At 40.8% G+C, this 18,956-nt stretch overlaps 1 protein-coding gene and 1 long non-coding RNA gene across 5 annotated transcripts in view; one reads left to right on the top strand and one right to left on the bottom strand.

Moving 5' to 3' along the window:
* Positions 1-18,956, top strand: part of LOC149225262 (potassium channel KAT3-like) — a 234,331-nt gene that overhangs the window by 90,742 nt on the left and 124,633 nt on the right. The gene's annotated exons all lie outside the window — the stretch shown is intronic.
* Positions 1-18,956, bottom strand: part of LOC149225263 (uncharacterized) — a 127,371-nt gene that overhangs the window by 67,713 nt on the left and 40,702 nt on the right. The window lies entirely within an intron of this gene.

Below are 18,956 nucleotides of genomic sequence, written 5' to 3'. Positions count from 1 at the left end.
ACTAATTGGTGGACATCTGCCTTATAGCCACCTAAGAAATGAGTTTCGACGCGTCAAGTGTTTAAAAACTATGTGTGAGCACCGTGGCTACTGGCTTTTGCGAACCTTCATGTATAATTGCTCTCCGGCGGACATGTTATTTACGTTATTTCAAATTCAATTGTGCGCAGTAGATTTTAGAATAAAATATTGAACAAAGCAGGTTTCCTTCGTTGTTTTGCGTCATTCTTCTTGGCAATTTCTTCTGCATTTGAACTCTGAAACTCTTCGTCACATTTTGTTGCCTCATCTTCTTGTTTTCGTCCTCCAACTTCAGTGGGAATATTGCAGCAGAACAACCTTGCTCCTTGCAAGTAATGAACAGATATGCAAGTCTATTAACTGCAGCGACATTGTCTTGTGAATTCTTTCTTCAATGAATGGAAATCTCGTTGGCAAATTCCCATCTATTCGATATGTTTTGTAGAAATTCTTCAATTCTAGAGAACGATGAACGCGGTGTCATTTTGTTCCACAAAATAATGCCATTGATGCTCAGATTGTTGAATTGTTGGCAGCTTGTAATGAGAAAAGGCTTTGTTATACGTTGGGTTGTTTCACCGACTGCACCATTTTTTTTATAAGAATGATAAACATGCAAAATTCCAGATCTTTGTCGGCGTTCTCTGGACTGGTTCATAAACGGTAATGAAGAGGCATATTTGAAGCCCCTGCAAAATCTCTAGTAAGGCCATGCATGAAAGGTCATCTACTTGGAAACCATATCCTTGATGTCCAAGTTCTTATCCCCCTGAGAACCATCAGTCTTCATCTTTTGAAGTTCATTTTATCAAAATACCTTATTAATCTAATCTATTGTCTTCAAGTTTAATCTGATGCTATCTGACTGTTACTTGTAGAGATATGGCCTTATAAAATATGTTTCGTTATATTGTAACCTTGTCATCCTAATTTTACTGAATGAATATTTTCTTCTAATGTTCATATGTTAAATGGGCCACTGATGTTTGGAAAATCTTGAACTGAAAACCCAGAAATAAATCATTCTCTTTATCTGACAACTTAACACAAGAAAGAGGGTGTTGTTACCTTACTGATTTATCCGACATATGAGAAAAACAGGCTTCCACTTAGACTTGTAAAACAAAGCAAATATCTCTCTCTTTTCTCTCACACATACATATAGTAATTGACACTATTAATAAGCCACAAATGGCAATACATTCACCTAGGGAAGGAGCATTCCTGTCCGGGTTTGAGCCTGGGTGATTGTGATGACAGCCACCCCAATTTACCACTAGACCACAGACTGACAGATTGAATGGGCACATTTTCTTTAGATAAGATGATTAGAGATTTTTTTTGAAAGGCCCCAAGCCAAACTACAACTGTCAAAAGTTGTCTTGCATTTTCAATAACAACAGAAAACAAAATTTAAAATGCAAAAGAGACATAGGAAATGCATAAATTATAAACTGATGAGTTTAGCAGGCACTGCAGAAGTTTAAAAGGAATGAATACCTCCATTTGAACTTCAGTCTGCAGGAAAAATAGAGAGAGAACGGAGCATTTTTTTTTTTGAATTCAAATGTAACCTTATCTTAACAAACTTAACAGATCTGAGAGTTTGAACATAGCTCTGATACCAAATGTAAAAGCCCTGAAATTTTTAACAAGATATAACTATCCCAAATATAAGAATTTATCAATTTGCAGTTGAGTACATACCTGATGTTAAGTACCTACCTGGCGGAAGATGCTTCTGATTTGCTCCAGTTCCCACTCCTGTTACCAAAAGACCAAAAACCTCCCAGCCAAGCTAGGTACAGTCTCAGTACCCAGCCCCAAAATACTTCAAATTCGAAGTATTTTGGCCCCCGTGCCCAAAAGTCTCAAGAACAACTGCTCAATCTCCATTAATCTCTGTATCTTCCTCTTATTAGTTCCTCCTCTGCCTCCCTCTGTTTCCCCCCAAGAATCTCCCCCTTTCTACAATACCCTTCCTCCTTTTATGCCCTCAGAAACTCCTCCACCGCTTCCCTTTTCTTTATTATTTTAATTTGATAAGTTCATAAGTTGTAGAGTCGGTCACCGCCTTCTCCCTTTCCAATTTGCTGACCATGCACTCTTATTTATACAATATCTCCTTTATCATAATGTTAGGTTTCACTTTTATTTAAATCGAATTATTTTCATAGTATTATGGTTTTATATATATTATTCTCTTTATTACATTCACCATTTAATATATATATATATATATACTTTCCTTTAACTTTATATAGTAGAATTATATATATGTATTATGGTGGTGGTACGTATATCATATACCCTACTATATTCTTGTAAGTTAGGTATTTATTTCAATAGTTACTTCGTTACCTTAATACGGACATTTTTTTAATATTAACTAATATATATACTAGTGCAGTGTAGGTGACGCATGCATATGTAGCTATCATATGCATGTCTCGTGTGCATGTTAATATCTCTATGTCCCTATTAATTTAAGGTGGGTCCTTACAGAACACCGGCCAGATAGCCCCAAAGTCTTGATTGTATTAAGAAAGTATGCAAGTATAAAATGGCAGAGTTTCCTTAAGCCCAATAGCTCATTACATGATACAATATGAGAGCATATAGCCTCATTATATAGAGAGTTGGGAACAAATCCCAAGGAATAATGCATGTGAGAACTGAACTTGTAGCAAATCCCAAGGAATAATGCATGTGAGAACTGAACTTGTAGCAAATCCTAAGGAAAGATGAGTCAAGTTCGATGTGAAGAAGATAGAGACATCACAGCAAAATCGAATTACATATGTGATGTTGAGGATGGCATAATGAACTCATCCATTAGTGAATCCAAGAACCGTGATAACTCCAGTCAATAAATGCAAACTCGAACTAAGTGATGCCACATGTGTAGATGATCCCAAGATATGTGTAGGTCCCCAGGAACTGCATGATTCCTCCATGTGCAACTCATAATTTGGCCAAGTGAAACTGATAATCCTCAATCTTCAGTCCAAATATACCATAGAATATTCCTTCAGTGCATGATCTCCTCTAATAAATTCGATTTTCCACATGTGCAACTGCTGCTTTATCTTTGAGAAATTCGATTTTATGAAATAATGGTGTATTTATGATGCAGTGTGCTTAGTCATCTTCCACATGTTCGTTGACTCAACTCTTTGACTTAGGATAATTTCCAAGTCATTTCCATGTCATTCTGTCACATGGAATAATTTATTTCTCTCTATTTTATTTAATTCTAGCCTAATTAAAAGCCACAATTTCCACTAAACTTAGGAAATGTGGGTTTTGAGGGTCCAAAACACATTATTAACCCCTCAAAGTGCGTCATAGTAAAAAGTTGAGGGTGAGAGGTGTAATCTTTATTACTCATACCCCATACAACTTCTTTAGACTACACTTATTACAGTTTAAATACAATTTTATTTGCAATTTTTGACCTGCTAGAAATCTAAAAAATTAAAAGATGACTACCTAGACCTAACCAAATTCCACGAAATTTTTGTGTGATCTAGTACGGTAATATACATCAACTCTGGACACTAAGATGTGTTAGAGACTCAACCTTCAAACCGTCACCCCAGCTTTGGAGTAAAAAGTGAGTGAAAAAACCCAGAAAATTATCCGCCTCTGAAAAAGAAGGGATAATCAACAAGATTAAAAAAAACACTCCAAGGTGTACTCGTTTGTTGGTCAAGTCCAAACATCCTAGGCCTGTTACAGACTCAAAACTCATCATTACTAGTATCACTTATTACAATTCCCCGCAGGGTGTTGAATCTAGGTATAAGAAAGATGATGAGAAAATAGAAGTAGAGTTAAAAAACTCTGTTCACTGATGATATCTGATGGTACAAGTGTCCTTTTGATCATCCTTGGGCATGGAGCCTTTCATATATTCATCAGGTGTCATCCCAGTGGTCAACAGAACCCTTGACGAACATTCTTGTCACTTGATTCTAAATGAGTTGCCTGAACACACATTTCTGTGAAAATTTCATCTGTCATAGCCACTGGAAATTATTTTCCTAATTGTTAATTTATTTAACAATTTATTTGTAGATTGCTACGGCAAATACCAAATAATTCTCACTTTGATTTTCACAAATAAATACTGCGGAAGAAAAATAGCACTGGAAACTGAGAAAATCTAGCACACACATAAAAATATGACATCGTTATTTTTGGACAAATGTTCCCAGAAAAACCCAATTTAGGAAAACCAATGCAGCAGTTGAGGGTTTTATTATTATGTAGCATTGAAATTCTGAGTACAATCTATGGATGCCCAACTGGCAATCCAAACAGCAAGTGTCTGACAGAAATAGTTAAAGAGACAAATCTCTCACCCCACTAGCAATCCCAACATTGGCTTCTCCAAAAAAATTGGTCATCCAAACCCCAGCGTAGGCCCCTTGTGCAATCCTTGCGCTACCTCTCACACGTGTGGCTCAAAACTGCCTCTGAGCAAGTCATCTAACCTATCTCTGCTGCTAGAAGTGACTCTCCGACCCTTTAGAAGACTCTCTTGGACTCTGGAAACTGAATCAACTTCCTCCCCAGCTAAATTTAACTTCTCTGCTTCAACTATTGCGCAATCCTTGCGATGCTTCTACATGGATCACTTCTGTCAATTGTTGTTGCCTCTCCGAATCTGGAAAACTTCCTTCGGATCACTATCTCTGCTTCGATCTCTGGCTCTCTGACAACTTCTACTCCTCTGTGGAAATCGCTCTGCTAAGGAAATCGAACTGTTCAAGTATATTCTCCAAGTGCCCATCGACGACTTCTTATAATCCTTTGTTGGGACTCCAACGACCAAGATTAAATCTTAATCAAGGGCTAAGATCATCTTGAAGTCGATATGTGTGAGTTTCTAGACTATTCTCACCTTGACTTAATTAATTATGATTAATTAACCATTTTTCCTAAGTCTAATTAACTCTGATTAATTAACCATTTTTCCTAAGTTTAGACTTGGGAAACATTAAAAAAAATAGGTTAATAATCTAATTAACTCATCTCTAAGTGGAATTTCCATAAACGATTTTTGGGTTATGGAGATTTTATGCATTCTAGCCTCTCCACCAAATTTCGTGGCTAGAACACATCCGATGCTACAAAAACTAACACTCCCTCTTAACGAGGACTGTGTTCTAGTGTTGCACACCCTGCTACAACACTCTGTCTCTGTATCATCCTCTGTCACGATGTTGATGTATGACCATACTACCCACCAACTACTGTGCAACTCTGATGTTGCATCTGTGACATTGCCATACTACTGCCAACACGACATTTGCACTACAACTCCCTCTGATTTGTTGTTGCTACAACTGCAACTAAGAAGCATCCAAAACACTGAATCATTTGTGTTCAATATGATGCATATATCTCCTGAATCCTGACTGCTACTAACTACCGCACTGTCACTGAAGAATCTGCGCTACTGCTAACTCTGCATTGAGCCTCTTGCTCTGTTGTCAACACTACAATGCGCTCCTCAGCATCCGACTGCTACTAGTCTGCAATTGTCACTCTGGTATTGACTGCATCAACTTCCATTGATCCATCCTGCTACTGAATATTATGTGCCCCTCGTAGCCAAGTATGATCCATGAGGTGGACTCCTCAAGGACCCTGCCCAATCTCTGTAGCTCTCTGGGGCTACAGCACCAAATCACCCCACCTCACTGCTGGAGGTATATCAATGAACATAGCAAACTCTTCCTCTAGCCTAGAGGAAAGCTTGTCTATTTCCGCGGACGTTGCTTCCCGGTCCTGCTTTACCGGCTTGTCCTTCCTAAGAGGACACTGCGTGTTGTAGTGACCGAACTCACCACACCTGAAGCACTTTCCCTTTTACAGGTCCTTCTTTTTCTTTTTTTGCTCCCCCTGCCCCTGACTGGGACGCTTAGATGTGATGGCCACATTCCTCCTCCTTCACACCCTTCGATCTGCTGCCATTGTTGCCACTGATGGAGCTCTTTCGAAGAGCTCGCCTCAACTCCTCCTACTGCATATCGGACCACATCCTGTCCCATTCTAGTAGCTTGTCTCGGCCCAAATATACTTTGGATGAAAACTTGTCAATCCTCCGAGACACTATTCAGTGCCAACTGCACTCGCTTTGTTGATTGAGGCATTGCCCCAATAGCTGCAAGTTGATCCCGAACCTCCTGAATCCTAGTGAGTAAGGGATCTATGCCTTCCCCTTTCTGCATCCCAATGCATCTCAGATTTTCTTCTAGAAACATCTTCCATGGCTCGGAAGTACCCTAATATAGTTGGGCAAGAGCATCCCACATCTGTTTAATAGTATCCTTGCCAGATATATGCGAGACTATATGGTCCCGGAGTCCATCCAAGATCAACTGCTTTTCCTTTGCCATTTCCCTTTGGTATTCCTTCAGTTGATCAACATCATGGGGAATTGCCACAACGTTGTCAATGTAGAGCTTCAGGCCATATTCATCTAACAAGAAGGATATCTTGGCCTTCCAGATGACATAGTTAGAGGAACCGTCCAACCTATCTTGATCTCTAAGCCCTACTACAGCCATCTCTAAATTTGTCGAAAACTCCCTCTTTCCCTGCGCCTGGTTGTTGGTTCTGCTATACACACTCCCTTCTGGAGTGAGAAAATATGCACTCGGCCACTACCAATCTACGGCTAAAAAAATCGAACTTCTTGAGACTCAAAGCTCCTTGAGAGAAATTTTCCCTTTGTTTGTGCCTTTCTCTTCCACCCAACGTTGATTCTGCTGTTGCAAAACCCTCTGCGTCCAATCAAGGAATCTGCTCAACTAAAATCTGAGTTGTTGCTACTCCCTCTGACTGTTGGAATCACTATCCCGAGCAACTCGATTTTTCTACCAACCTACAACTTAAAATCGAATTGTTTCCCCAGCAATTTGATCTGCCTTTCAATGAACTGCGCAGCCTCTAGGAATTTTGGCCTGCTACTCCCTTTGAGCAACGAAATTCACTCCTCCGCTTCTGAGCTTCCCGACTGATCACTCACCCTCTGATACCATGTGAAATTTTCATCTATCACAGTAACTGGAAATTATTTTCCTAATTGTTAATTTATTTAACAATTTATTTGCAGTTTGCTATGGAAAATACCAAATAATTCTCATTGTAATTTTCACAAATAAATACTGCTGAAGAAAAATATCGTTGAAAACTGAGAAAATCTAGCACACACATAAAAATATGACACCGTTATTTTTGGAGAAACCCTCCATAAACTTAGAAACTTCAACATGGTATCAGAGGATGATTGCAGATCACAAGAGGACTAAAAGACATCAGCCGAGCAGAGCAATAGCAGCAGAAAACAGTTGTCCAGAGGTGAAAGAAGCTGTTTCTAGCAGCGCAGAAGCCAAGGAGTGTGACGCAGAGCCAGCCAGGGCCACGCAGAGGAAGCCGAGAGCTGCGCAGAGCTTCAGAGAGGCCAGTGTTGCTGACGTAGAGGGCCATAGGGCTGACGCAGGGCATCCCAGGGCTGACACAGACCCATCCGGGGTGACGCAAGGCCAGCATGAGGCAGAAAGGGGCTGACGCAATTCACAAAGAGGCAGTTGCTGGGGTCTAGAAGGCTACAGGAATATTGCAGAGTGGAGCTGGTGAGGTACTGTAGTCAGAACAGTACCTCACAGAGCAAGGTCAAAGGAGCTGCTACCGAGGGTTTCTAGCTGAGGAACCCGAATCAGTGGTGCGGTTGCACAAGACGATCAGAGTAGGGGGCATCTCGACAGCGGGAGAAGGATTTCCAGGAGGGAAATCAGGATTCAGAGGGACTCTAGAAGAGAACTTCCAGACGGGAAGTAGAGACTCAAAGGAGTCGAACAGTGAACTTCCAGGAGGGAAGTAGAGGAGCATCATGGCACTACACGGAGTAAGAGACCAGGATAGGCTGGACAGAGCATCGAACTTCGCAGTCTGGAAGGCCAGAATCTTATCCGTACTTAACAGGAATCGTGTCAAGAACTTCGCCTTGAAGGTAGTAGCTATCCCTGTCGACCCCAATGATAATGACAAGTACGAGGAGGCGATGGTGAGGGCCAAGAGCATTATCCTTGACAGGGTCAAGGATCATGTAGTACCACACATAGTTGAGAAGGAAATGGCATTTGAGATGTGGGAGGCTCTCAAGAAGGTGTACCAGCATACTTCTATGCAGAGAAGAATGCTGCTTGAGAATTAGTTGAGGTTGTATCAAATGAAGAAGGGAGAACTGATTGACACGTTCTTCGGAGGACTAAATGAGATCCAAGATTAGTTGACTGATATAGGGGCGACACCGGATCAGGAGCTGATGGTGAGGACAGCCTTGAATGCTGTCTCAGAAGGCTGGGAAGTATTTGTCCAGAGCATACTGAGCAGAGGGACACTTCCACCTTAGGACGAGATGTGGGCAGCTCTTCGCCAAGAAGAGATCAGACAGCAGTTGAAGACAGGTAGCAGCAGCAAGGGGATCAAAGTCAAGCAGGAGGAGGAAGATGTGGCCCTAGCATTTGAGGGAAAGCAGGAGAAGCGGAAGAAGAAAGATCTCTCCAAGATCAAGTGCTTCCACTGTGGGGAGTTGGGTTATTATGCGACCTAGTGTCCAAGGAAGAGGAGTAAGGGAGAATCTTCCGAGACTAAGGCAGCGCCAGCACGGGCAGAGAAGGAAGTTTTGACAGACGATGACTCTGCCATGAGTGCACACACACCACTTGAGCGGAAGTGGGGAGACATCGAGCTGTAGTCAGGTGAACTATAGGCGATGAGGGGCAGGATCCTTGAGGTACCCAGCCTCTTGGATTAGACCTTGCTACGGGAGCCCCGACGAGGAGTAGCAGGACTGGCAGATGTTGGTAGAGATGGATGCGGATGGAGCGGCGAAGAGAGCGACAGTGCAGGAGTCTCGAGACAGCGCAAGGCTAGCAGGCTGCAGCAGTGCGAGAGGCACAAGGGTGTTGCACCAGTGCAAGATGCCACGAAGAGGTGTGCAACGGTGCGAGATGCAGGGAGTTGCTGCAGCAGCGCAGAGGTCAGAGAGGGAGCACTTATCAGCGGCAGAGGGAGCTTCAGCATCAGTGGGTGTCTCTAGCCCAACGGAGAGGTTAGATGGAGGATCAGTTACTTACTTCTCAATAACTGAGTCGTAGTGCAGCAGTGGGCAGCACAACACAACATGATGAGAGGAGGTGCAGTGCTGGGAGAAAGGACCAGCAATAGCACGAATGCAGAGGGAGTTGTCATACAGATGCAGTAGTGGTAGTGGCAGAACCATAGGTAGCAATACAGGATACAGCAGTGCAGAGGATGTTAGGCAAGAAGGCCTAGCATCAGCACAGGTACCGATGCCGGGTGATCAGAGATACTCAGTGAGTATTGCTAGAGCACAGTCCTCGCTAAGAGGGAGTGTTGATTTGGGGTAGCATCATATGTGCTCTAGCCACGAAATTTGGTGGAGAGGTTGGGGCACATGAGATCTCTAATACCCAGAAAGGGTTTGGGCAGATTCTAAACAGATCAGGAGATATTAAAATAATTAATATTTTTAATGGAGTCCCTAAGTCTAAACTTAGGGAAAATAAAATATTAATGTGTATTAACATGAATTTGTGTTACAGTGGTCCAAAAGACATGGATCAAGCCAGATCTAATCTTAGCTGTTGATTAGAGACTTAATCTCGGCTGTTGATTTATCAACGAGGAAAGTATAAGAGAAGGCTTGAGGGTCACTTGGAGAATACACTAGAGCGATCAGTCATTCTATTCTCTAGAGCGGGGTTCGCTAAGAGAGATAGAATCAGTGATCGAAGAGCAGCTGAGGGGCATTGAGTACAGAGAGACAAAGAGAGATAGTGCCAGGATAGCAGCAAAGCAGCCAGAGAGAAAGACGCAGGAGCAACCAGTGCTCACGCAGAGGCAACTAAGTGTTGCGCAGAGCACCATAGGGGCCAGTGTAGCTGACGCAGGGCCTCTTGGGGCTAACGTGGGCCAAGAGAGGTTGACACAGGGCCAGCGTTGGGCTAGGGGAGGCTGACGCAATCCAGATTGGGCAGACGCTAGGGTTTCTGGGGCAGATTGGTGTTGAGTAGCTGCCAGAAGGATTATCTGAGGTTTCAGCTAGTAGATTTGTCAGAATCTGAGAGGTATTACTGTCAAGGAAATTCTTTGTTGGGTAGGCCAGTTTCAGCACCTAGATTGTACTCTGATATTACTTAACAAGAAAACCCTCAGATAGCTGCACAGATTTTCCCACATTGGGTTTTTCTGGGGACATTAGTCCAAAAATAATGGTGTTATATGGTGTGTTTGTTCTTGTTTCTTTTAGTTGTTGATCTATAATATGTAGAGCATGCACTAGTGTTTATTTTCAGTATTAACATTGTAAATAACTTGTTAAGGAAAATAACAAGTAGGTAGGAATAAATCAGATAAAGTGCATGGAGGGTTTCTAACTAAGTAAACTTAGAAACTTCAACAAATACATCATCTTACAGGCTTCAATCTACAAAAATAGCACTCTTATAGTGTCCAGAATGTCCAAAAACCCCTGTCTAGGCTCTTCTTGAGCTCAAAAAGGTTAAAAATTGAGCAAGATAGGCCTCTTTGAAGTTTTACTACAAAATTGCTCTACAAACAACTCTCGTTCAACAAATCTGGCAACAAAAGTGACATAGCTCATTTGGTTGGCGCATTAGAGTGGTATCATGCAGGTCACGGGTTCGATCCACAACTTAGGTGGAAGGTTATGTTGGTTTTCTAACATAAAATTAATTTCTTTTAACTGTGGGCCGAAGCCCCCTCCTGAACCCGCGCGCATGGTCGTATGGGGCCACATAGGATCGAGGGGGGCAGGCCATAGGCCATGCGCTCTTCCTGGACCCGCTCCCAACCTCGTGGTGTTCATAGGGCCTCGACCTAGGGCAGGGTGCCACCGCCCTGCCCCCTTCTCTTATGTCGATGGTCATGTGTGCTGCTGACAACCAAGGGTCGCCCGCCGGCCCGCACTTCCCCCAACCGCTCCACCACATGTCATTAAATAAGACCGTGCGACCATGTTTAATAAGGAACACTTGGGACCCTATTGGTCCAGCGTCTGTGCGCCTATTGCACAGACGAGAAGTCATTGGATCGAACCCCGCAAAGTTGGTCAGTCACCCAAACAAATTTTTGGCACCATTCCCTAGGCCATGTGGCGACCTCTCATTGCGCCACAAGGTGCCCTCTAATTGGCCCACATGGAGGGTGTAATGCCCATATTTCGAAATACAGCAAACATGTAAATACTCATAAATGGAAAACAATAATGCATAAAAATGTAATCTGCACATACCTGAACTGCTAACTGATTGTTGATTCTGCTATTGAACTGGCGATCCCGTTGCTGGTGATGTCGTGGCTGTTTTGACCCAATTTTCGAGAGGCCAATACCACCCAACCAGACTGAGCAAACCTAGCTGCTCAATCCAGAAAGCTCTCCACAGAGGCTCTCTGTCCCTCCGTGCCCAGAACCCCAGACCACTTAAAGCTCTTCAATTGATAATTCCCTTCTCCCGGTTTCCTGCTGATGAATTTATGCTTCTCGTTCTCTGCTGCCCCTCTCTGGTTTTTCCCCCCCTTTCACCGGTTCAGACTAGTGATTTATAAAGGCAGGCTTGGCGGTGGCCACCCTCCTGCTTCCAGCCACCGCTCTTCTACCTCCTGACACGACTTCGCATGCAATTTAACCCTCTGAGATCCTGTCCTGGCAAAGCCGCTCGGCCATAACTTCTCAGCTGGTTCGACGCGCCCTGGTTAATGGTTTCGGTAGTGCGTTTTAGGTAGGTTAACGCATAGTCTTTTATGAGTCCATTTATATTTATATAACATTTCCATTATAAGTGTTATATAGTTAAATGATATCCTTTTTATAACATTCATTGTATATGTTATAAACTCTAATGATATATGTTTATAATATTCATATTATATATGTTATAAACCTTAATGATATATATTTATAACATTTCATTATATATGTTATAAACTTTAATGATATATATTTATAACATTTCATACTATATATGTTATAAAGTTCAGTTATGATATATTTTATAAATCCATATTATATATGTTATAAAGTTCAGTTATGATATATATTTTATAAATTTATATTATAAGGTCTAATTATATATTTTATCAAATTTAATATATATATATATATATATTATAAAGTTTAAAATTTTATTAATGGGTCAATTTAGATGGGTCGTTACATACACCCCCCCTTCTGAGAACTTTGTCCCGAAGTTTAGAGTTTTAGGGTCAAGGTTTTAATGGACATGACCTTTTCTATCCAGGTCCCCAAGCTATTCAAAATCATCCTATCCTTCCTAATCTCTTCCGCTCCCATCCTATCCGTCCTCTACTGGAGTATGTCGTGGCGTCAGTTTCACTGACCTAACCATTCATAACTCTAAGGTGACAGCGTCGGTTATACCGACCTGATTCTCAGTAGGCATCCGGCAGTCATCATCACACGTCTAGGGGAGCGTGACTCGCACAGTCCTCCCATGACTCCAGGGTTCGAAGTATAAACGGTGGGTAACACCTCCACCCTTCCCAGTAAAATTTGGGCTAACACCTTATCATAGAATCACTTTGAGCTTTAACTGATCTGAGGTTTTGTCATCACGTGGTCATCTCGAAAATTGGATCAATTATCTGCAATCATAGTTTATCTGACAGTTTATCTGCAATCTTACACTTACCCATGCATTTGTAAAATGTGCATCAGCATATTCGAAATAACTTATGTATTATTTACATATGATACTATAGCATAACATAATTTTGTCATTTTCTATGCATGTATTCTGACTTTTCTTTAGGATGTATTCACTTCCTGTCTTCCATTTCAGTTGCTCATTTTTGACATGCATAAATAAAACAGATTTATATTGTTTCAATTTCTACCAGGAGTAAAATCATTTAACGGCCTTAACTTTACTTCAACATTTATAATTTAGTAAAATAATCACATATATTGTTTTGGTATCCATGTACCAGCAGGAATTAAACACATATTATTTTGGTATCCATGTACCAGCAGGAATTTAAACATATATTATGCCACAAAGTTTCATGTTTATGACTAATCATTCAAATGTTTTTGGGTCTCTGACAGTAGTGAAGTAAATATATACTAAACATAGTGTAAAGTCTTCAAAATGGACATAAACTAGGGTATCTCTGACAGATGTCCTCTGTATTCTCCCAAGTTGCTGATCCAGGACTATACTTGTCCCATTGGACCTTAACTTGGTCCACCAGACGGTTCCTTAACTGTCGAACTCTACGTTCCAGTATACGTAAAGGTTCGACCGTTATGACTCCCTCGTCCAATACCTGCAATTCTTTCCACTGGATGTTATGAGATAGATCAGCTACATAATGTCTTAATACAGAAACATGAAATACATTATGAATTCTATGCAGGTGGGGTGGCAGGGCAAGACGATAGGCAACAGGTCCAACTCTTTCCACGACTTTAAACGGTCCTATAAATCGGGGTGACAACTTTGTCCCTTTTCCGAATCGAATAGTACTTTTATTTGGTTTGATGCGGACGAAGACCTGATCCCCTACTTCATACTTCCTATCAGTTCGGTGAGCATCAGCATAACTCTTTTGTCTATCCTGTGCTTCCTTTAATCGTTGTCTAATCTGTCTGACCTGCGCTTCCATTTCATGGATTAATTCTGGTCCTATTATCACTCGATCTTCTAACCTGTCCCAACTTAACGGTGTTCTACAAGGTCTGCCATATAAAGCTTCAAATGGAGGCATCCCTATCGAACAGTGGTAATGTGTAATGCCCATATTTCGAAATACAGCAAACATGTAAATACTCATAAACTGGAAAACAATAATGCATAAAAATGTAATCTGCACATACCTGAACTGCTAGCTGATTGCTGATTCTGCTATTGAACTGGCGATCCCGTTGCTGGTGATGCCGTGGCTGTTTTGACCCAATTTTCGAGAGGCCAATACCACCCATCCAGACTGAGCAAACCTAGCTGCTCAATCCAGAAAGCTCTCCACAGAGGCTCTTTGTCCCTCCGTGCCCAGAACCCCAGACCACTTAAAGCTCTTCAATTGATAATTCCCTTCTCCCGGTTTCCTGCTGATGAATTTATGCTTCTCGTTCTCTGCTGCCCCTCTCTGGTTTTTCCCCCCCTTTCACCGGTTCAGGCTAGTGATTTATAAAGGCAGGCTTGGCAGTGGCCACCCTCCTGCTTCCGGCCACCGCTCTTCTACCTCCTGACACGACTCCGCATGCAATTTAACCCTCTGAGATCCTGTCCTGGCAAAGCCGCTCGGCCATAACTTCTCAGCTGGTTCGACGCGCCCTGGTTAATGGTTTCGGTAGTGCGTTTTAGGTAGGTTAACGCATAGTCTTTTATGAGTCCATTTATATTTATATAACATTTCCATTATAAGTGTTATATAGTTAAATGATATCATTTTTATAACATTCATTGTATATGTTATAAACTCTAATGATATATGTTTATAATATTCATATTATATATGTTATAAACCTTAATGATATATATTTATAACATTTCATTATATATGTTATAAACTTTAATGATATATATTTATAACATTTCATACTATATATGTTATAAAGTTCAGTTATGATATATTTTATAAATCCATATTATATATGTTATAAAGTTCAGTTATGATATATATTTTATAAATTTATATTATAAGTTCTAATTATATATTTTATAAAATTTAATATATATATATATATATATATATATATTATAAAGTTTAAAATTTTATTAATGGGTCAATTTAGATGGGTCGTTACAGAGGGTCGGGATTGGCCCATCTCACATACCTGCAAAACAATACCTGCGTGCCATGTGTACTCACGAGATTGGCACATCTACCAATCGTATAGTCCAGTCAGCCTACTGACGTCAACACCACGTCATCATATGGTTTGCCTAGTCAACCCTACAAGTTGACTTTTTATTGTTTGCCAAAAACTTCAGAACACGATAACTTCCTCATACAGTGTCGAATTGAGGCAATTCAAGCGTCGTTGGATTCAAAACAACGAGATCTACGATTTGACATTGGTTTTGGGAGATTTTAAGCACTTTCATTTTTTAGCATATTTTTTATCCCTTGGATCACCCAAGAGGCCCAACAAATTATCCAAGCCTTGATTACTGGTCCTGTCAAGTGGCAACTTTGTCTCCTAACTCCCTGAGCGATTCCCATGATTGTTGGTGCATGCCAACTCTATTCCAAGTGTGGAGAAAAAAAGTGAGGAGAAAAGGAGAAATTTTCCCTACCAAATTGATAGCCAATCCCCACCAAAATAGTGTGATTCACCTTGTTTTGTATTGAATATAAAAAAGGGCATGTGTAGGTCTATCAAGACTGCTGCTTGTGGTTGTAGCTGGCAATGTAACATTTTGGTGGACATAATTGTGGGAGGGGCAGATTTCAAGGAGGAGTTAACTCCTCAATTATCTACTATAAACCAATGTTCCACGGGGACTCGCCCCCCCCCTAGGGGTCTAGTTTCCTAACTCCCCGCGCTCTGGGGACTTGGGGACGAGAAGGGCTCATTTCCCCACGCTCCCAAAAAACAAGGTAAGCAGGGGGACGTGCTAGGGGGTCGTTTCCTTGCACTGAGGGGTCGTTTCCGAAAAGAGGGTCGTGAGGGGTTGTTTCCGAAAAGAGGGTCGTGAGGGATCGTGGGGGGTCGAAGGGGGGGTCGTGGGGGGTCAAGGGGGTGGTCAAGGGGGGACGTGGGGGGTCGAGGGGGGATGAGGGGGGGCGTGTGGGTTCGAGGGGCCCGATTTTTTTAAATAAAATTTTGTTTATAATTAAAATTTAACATTAGTTTTAACACTTTAGGGTTTTAATTCGTTTTTTTATAAATTTAATTCATTATTTGCCCTGGCCCCTCACTCCATTCGCAAGACGTTCCTAATTCCTCTGCAGCAGAGAGGAATTGGTCCACATATAACTTCATCCACTCTATCAAGAGGAACAAGCTTACCTCTAAAAGACCGGAGAAGTTAGTCGCTGTGCACAGTGCCCTACGTCTTGAGCATAGGAAGACACCTAAGTATTTGAAGGGACCAGCAACACGATGGGATGTTGATCCAGAGGATGATGCACAAGTAGATATGGAGGAGAGACTTGATGAGAGACAGATGGGGTTGGTTGGTGTGCCACTTAGCATGTTTGAGAATGCTAGTGATTCAAATTCAAATGGTGATATGGTTGATCTTGATTTATTCATGCAGCAGCTGGATGCAGAGACTAGCGGGGCATTGCCTTGAGGCTTGAGCAAAATTATGCTCGTTTATCTTTTAATATGTTGATGTTCTTATGTTATTCTAACTATATAAAATTTTGACTCTTGATGTATCAGACTTGACTTTTATAATTTTAAGTCAATATTCATTGTCCAGTATTCATTGTTCATAGTAGGAAGTGGAACATCAATATGGTTTAAACTTTAATCATAATGTATGATGTATGATTATAAATTAGAATTTTAAATTTATATGATATTAGATAATGATATTCATATCAATGATCATGCTTTGCAGCTTTTCAATTCAAACCCAATTGTCATAGTGGACTCAATTTATAAATTATATTTTATATTTATAAGTTTTTAAGACCCTGACGTCCCCCCACGTTTCCTAAAAATTGGTGGGGAGCTTTTGCATAGGCCGCTCCCACGTATCCTCGCTCCCTCGCCCCCTCGTCCCGGAACCTTGGTGGAACATTGCTATAAACTCTCAATCACACCAGTTCCAAACAACAACCAATTCATGGGCCTGAAAGGAGTCTTGGCCAGATTACTTGGCAAATTCGACCCATTAAATCAAATGCTAACTCGTGTCACACTAGGCCATGAACCTGTCCTTCTAATGTGGTTGCCTAATCAACCTTAAACTCAGGTTTGACTTCAACTTTCAATGCCATGTCACTTGACTTAAGCCTTTGATTTGGAAACACACTTTTAATATCTCCCCACCCATTAATTTTTGCAATTTTCTTGACCTTTTATCCTCACTTTTGGTAAAAGCGGATTTTTTCATGGGGAAATAACCATTTTTGGCCCTCCAAAGTGGGTACTAGGATAATGTTGGTGCTCTAAGCTTGAATTTTGAGCACCCGCATGCCACCAAATTTTCCTAGTATCACTTATTTACATTATTACATAGGAAATTAATAAAAATATCGTCTTTCGGGAATTTTTTATTATTTAAAAAAATCCTAGAAAGACTTAGTCAAATTTCGTAAGACTCTAGATATGACCTAGCATGGTAATATACATCGACCCTACACATTAGAACACCCTCAAGGCCCAGTTATTAAACCACACTCCAGCTTTGAAGGTATATGAGTGAAAAAAAAAAACCAACTAGTTATTTATCACTAAAGAGCGAAAATAATTGGTGAAGTGAAAAAAAAACATTCTAGAGTGGACTCGCTACTAACCAGGTTCCAAATTGCCTAATTTTGTTACATGAGTTCATCATGCTAGCATTCATTTATTACAACTCCCCCGTGGAGGTACAGAATTTGAGAATAGAAAGTAGAAGAGGAGAGAGAAGGGGCAGACATGCCCTATTGGACTTCTAATCTTCAAAAAAAATTATGAGTGCCTTGCGCATTAGGCCATGGGATCTTCACATCTTGCTAGGTGGAACTTAGCAGGTATGCTACCCCCAATTTGGGAATTTTTGCCCAAACCAACCCAATATTTTCCCAATGTTGCACCAAATATTGGAAAAATTGGGTTTTCTCCCTTTATCAAAACTATAGCCTATGAGGTTGAATAGGCTATTTCGTGCTCTTTAAGCCAATCAATTGGGTGAGGACATTACACCACTACAAACCCTAATAAATCATCCTAGCATCCCAACAAGTTTCAAGATCAATCAAGCAGAAGATCCTCCACTAGTAATCCTCAAATGTCTTAGAGGAGGGATCTCTCTAGAAAGAAGTGGATGCACCACCATCAATAAAGAAGCAACACCACACTTAACACATTTCATAAATAAATAGCCACAGGGATATGAAAAGAACCACTTACCAAATCACACAAAACCATTCATCCGTTGAACATCCATCCATTTGGAAGCATCCACGAGATAAATTCCTCAAGAGAGTGCTCTAGCTAGTCATCCATAGCACCAAAGATATAGACAAAACGGTTTTCTCCAAAGAGTCTCCAAAACAAAATTTCAATCAAGTTCTAAGGGATTTCTCCTCCAATCCAACCACCACGAGTATAAGCAAGAAAGGGAATCTCCTTTTATAGAGTGATGCTCACCTTCCTTTATAATATAATATTATTATCTTTGTGAGATCCTTAGATCTAGCTTATGAAGGAGTAAAACATAATTCATCTCCAACTAACTAAACTAAAATAAAATAAAAAATGGAGTGGTCAAGCCACATGTACACCATTCCAAGTGAAATAACCCCAAGTGTGAATATGCTCAACAAATTCCATCAAACATGCAAGTAATCCTCCAAAGTCACAAGTAAACCCTCAAAAGGGGGTAGCCCCTCAAAAGTGTCAATAAATGTGCAATCAAAACTATCTGTATGGATCAACTCTCTTAGAAAATAGTGGATATCTCATAAATAATCATATGCCAAAACCAAAGTTCCCAAAGCTAGTGAATCCCAATGATTAACAATCTCCACCACCAAAAGTGCATAAATATAAAGTAACTACCAAATAATAGGTTTGAAAATAAAGAAATCAACCAATGTTACAAACATCAATAAGGGTCCGAAAAACCAAAAGATCATAAAAATCGAGAAAACACAGTAAAAATCGGTAAACATCGGCAAAATTAAAA

This window comes from Pinus tabuliformis, chromosome J (assembly GCF_031772625.1).
Source record: "Pinus tabuliformis cultivar Carrire ecotype Pingquan chromosome J, CPIR1, whole genome shotgun sequence".
Classification (NCBI taxonomy): Eukaryota; Viridiplantae; Streptophyta; class Pinopsida; order Pinales; family Pinaceae; genus Pinus; species Pinus tabuliformis.
The sequence above is the reverse complement of the archived record's forward strand: the minus strand, read 5'-3'. Positions and strand labels throughout refer to the sequence as shown.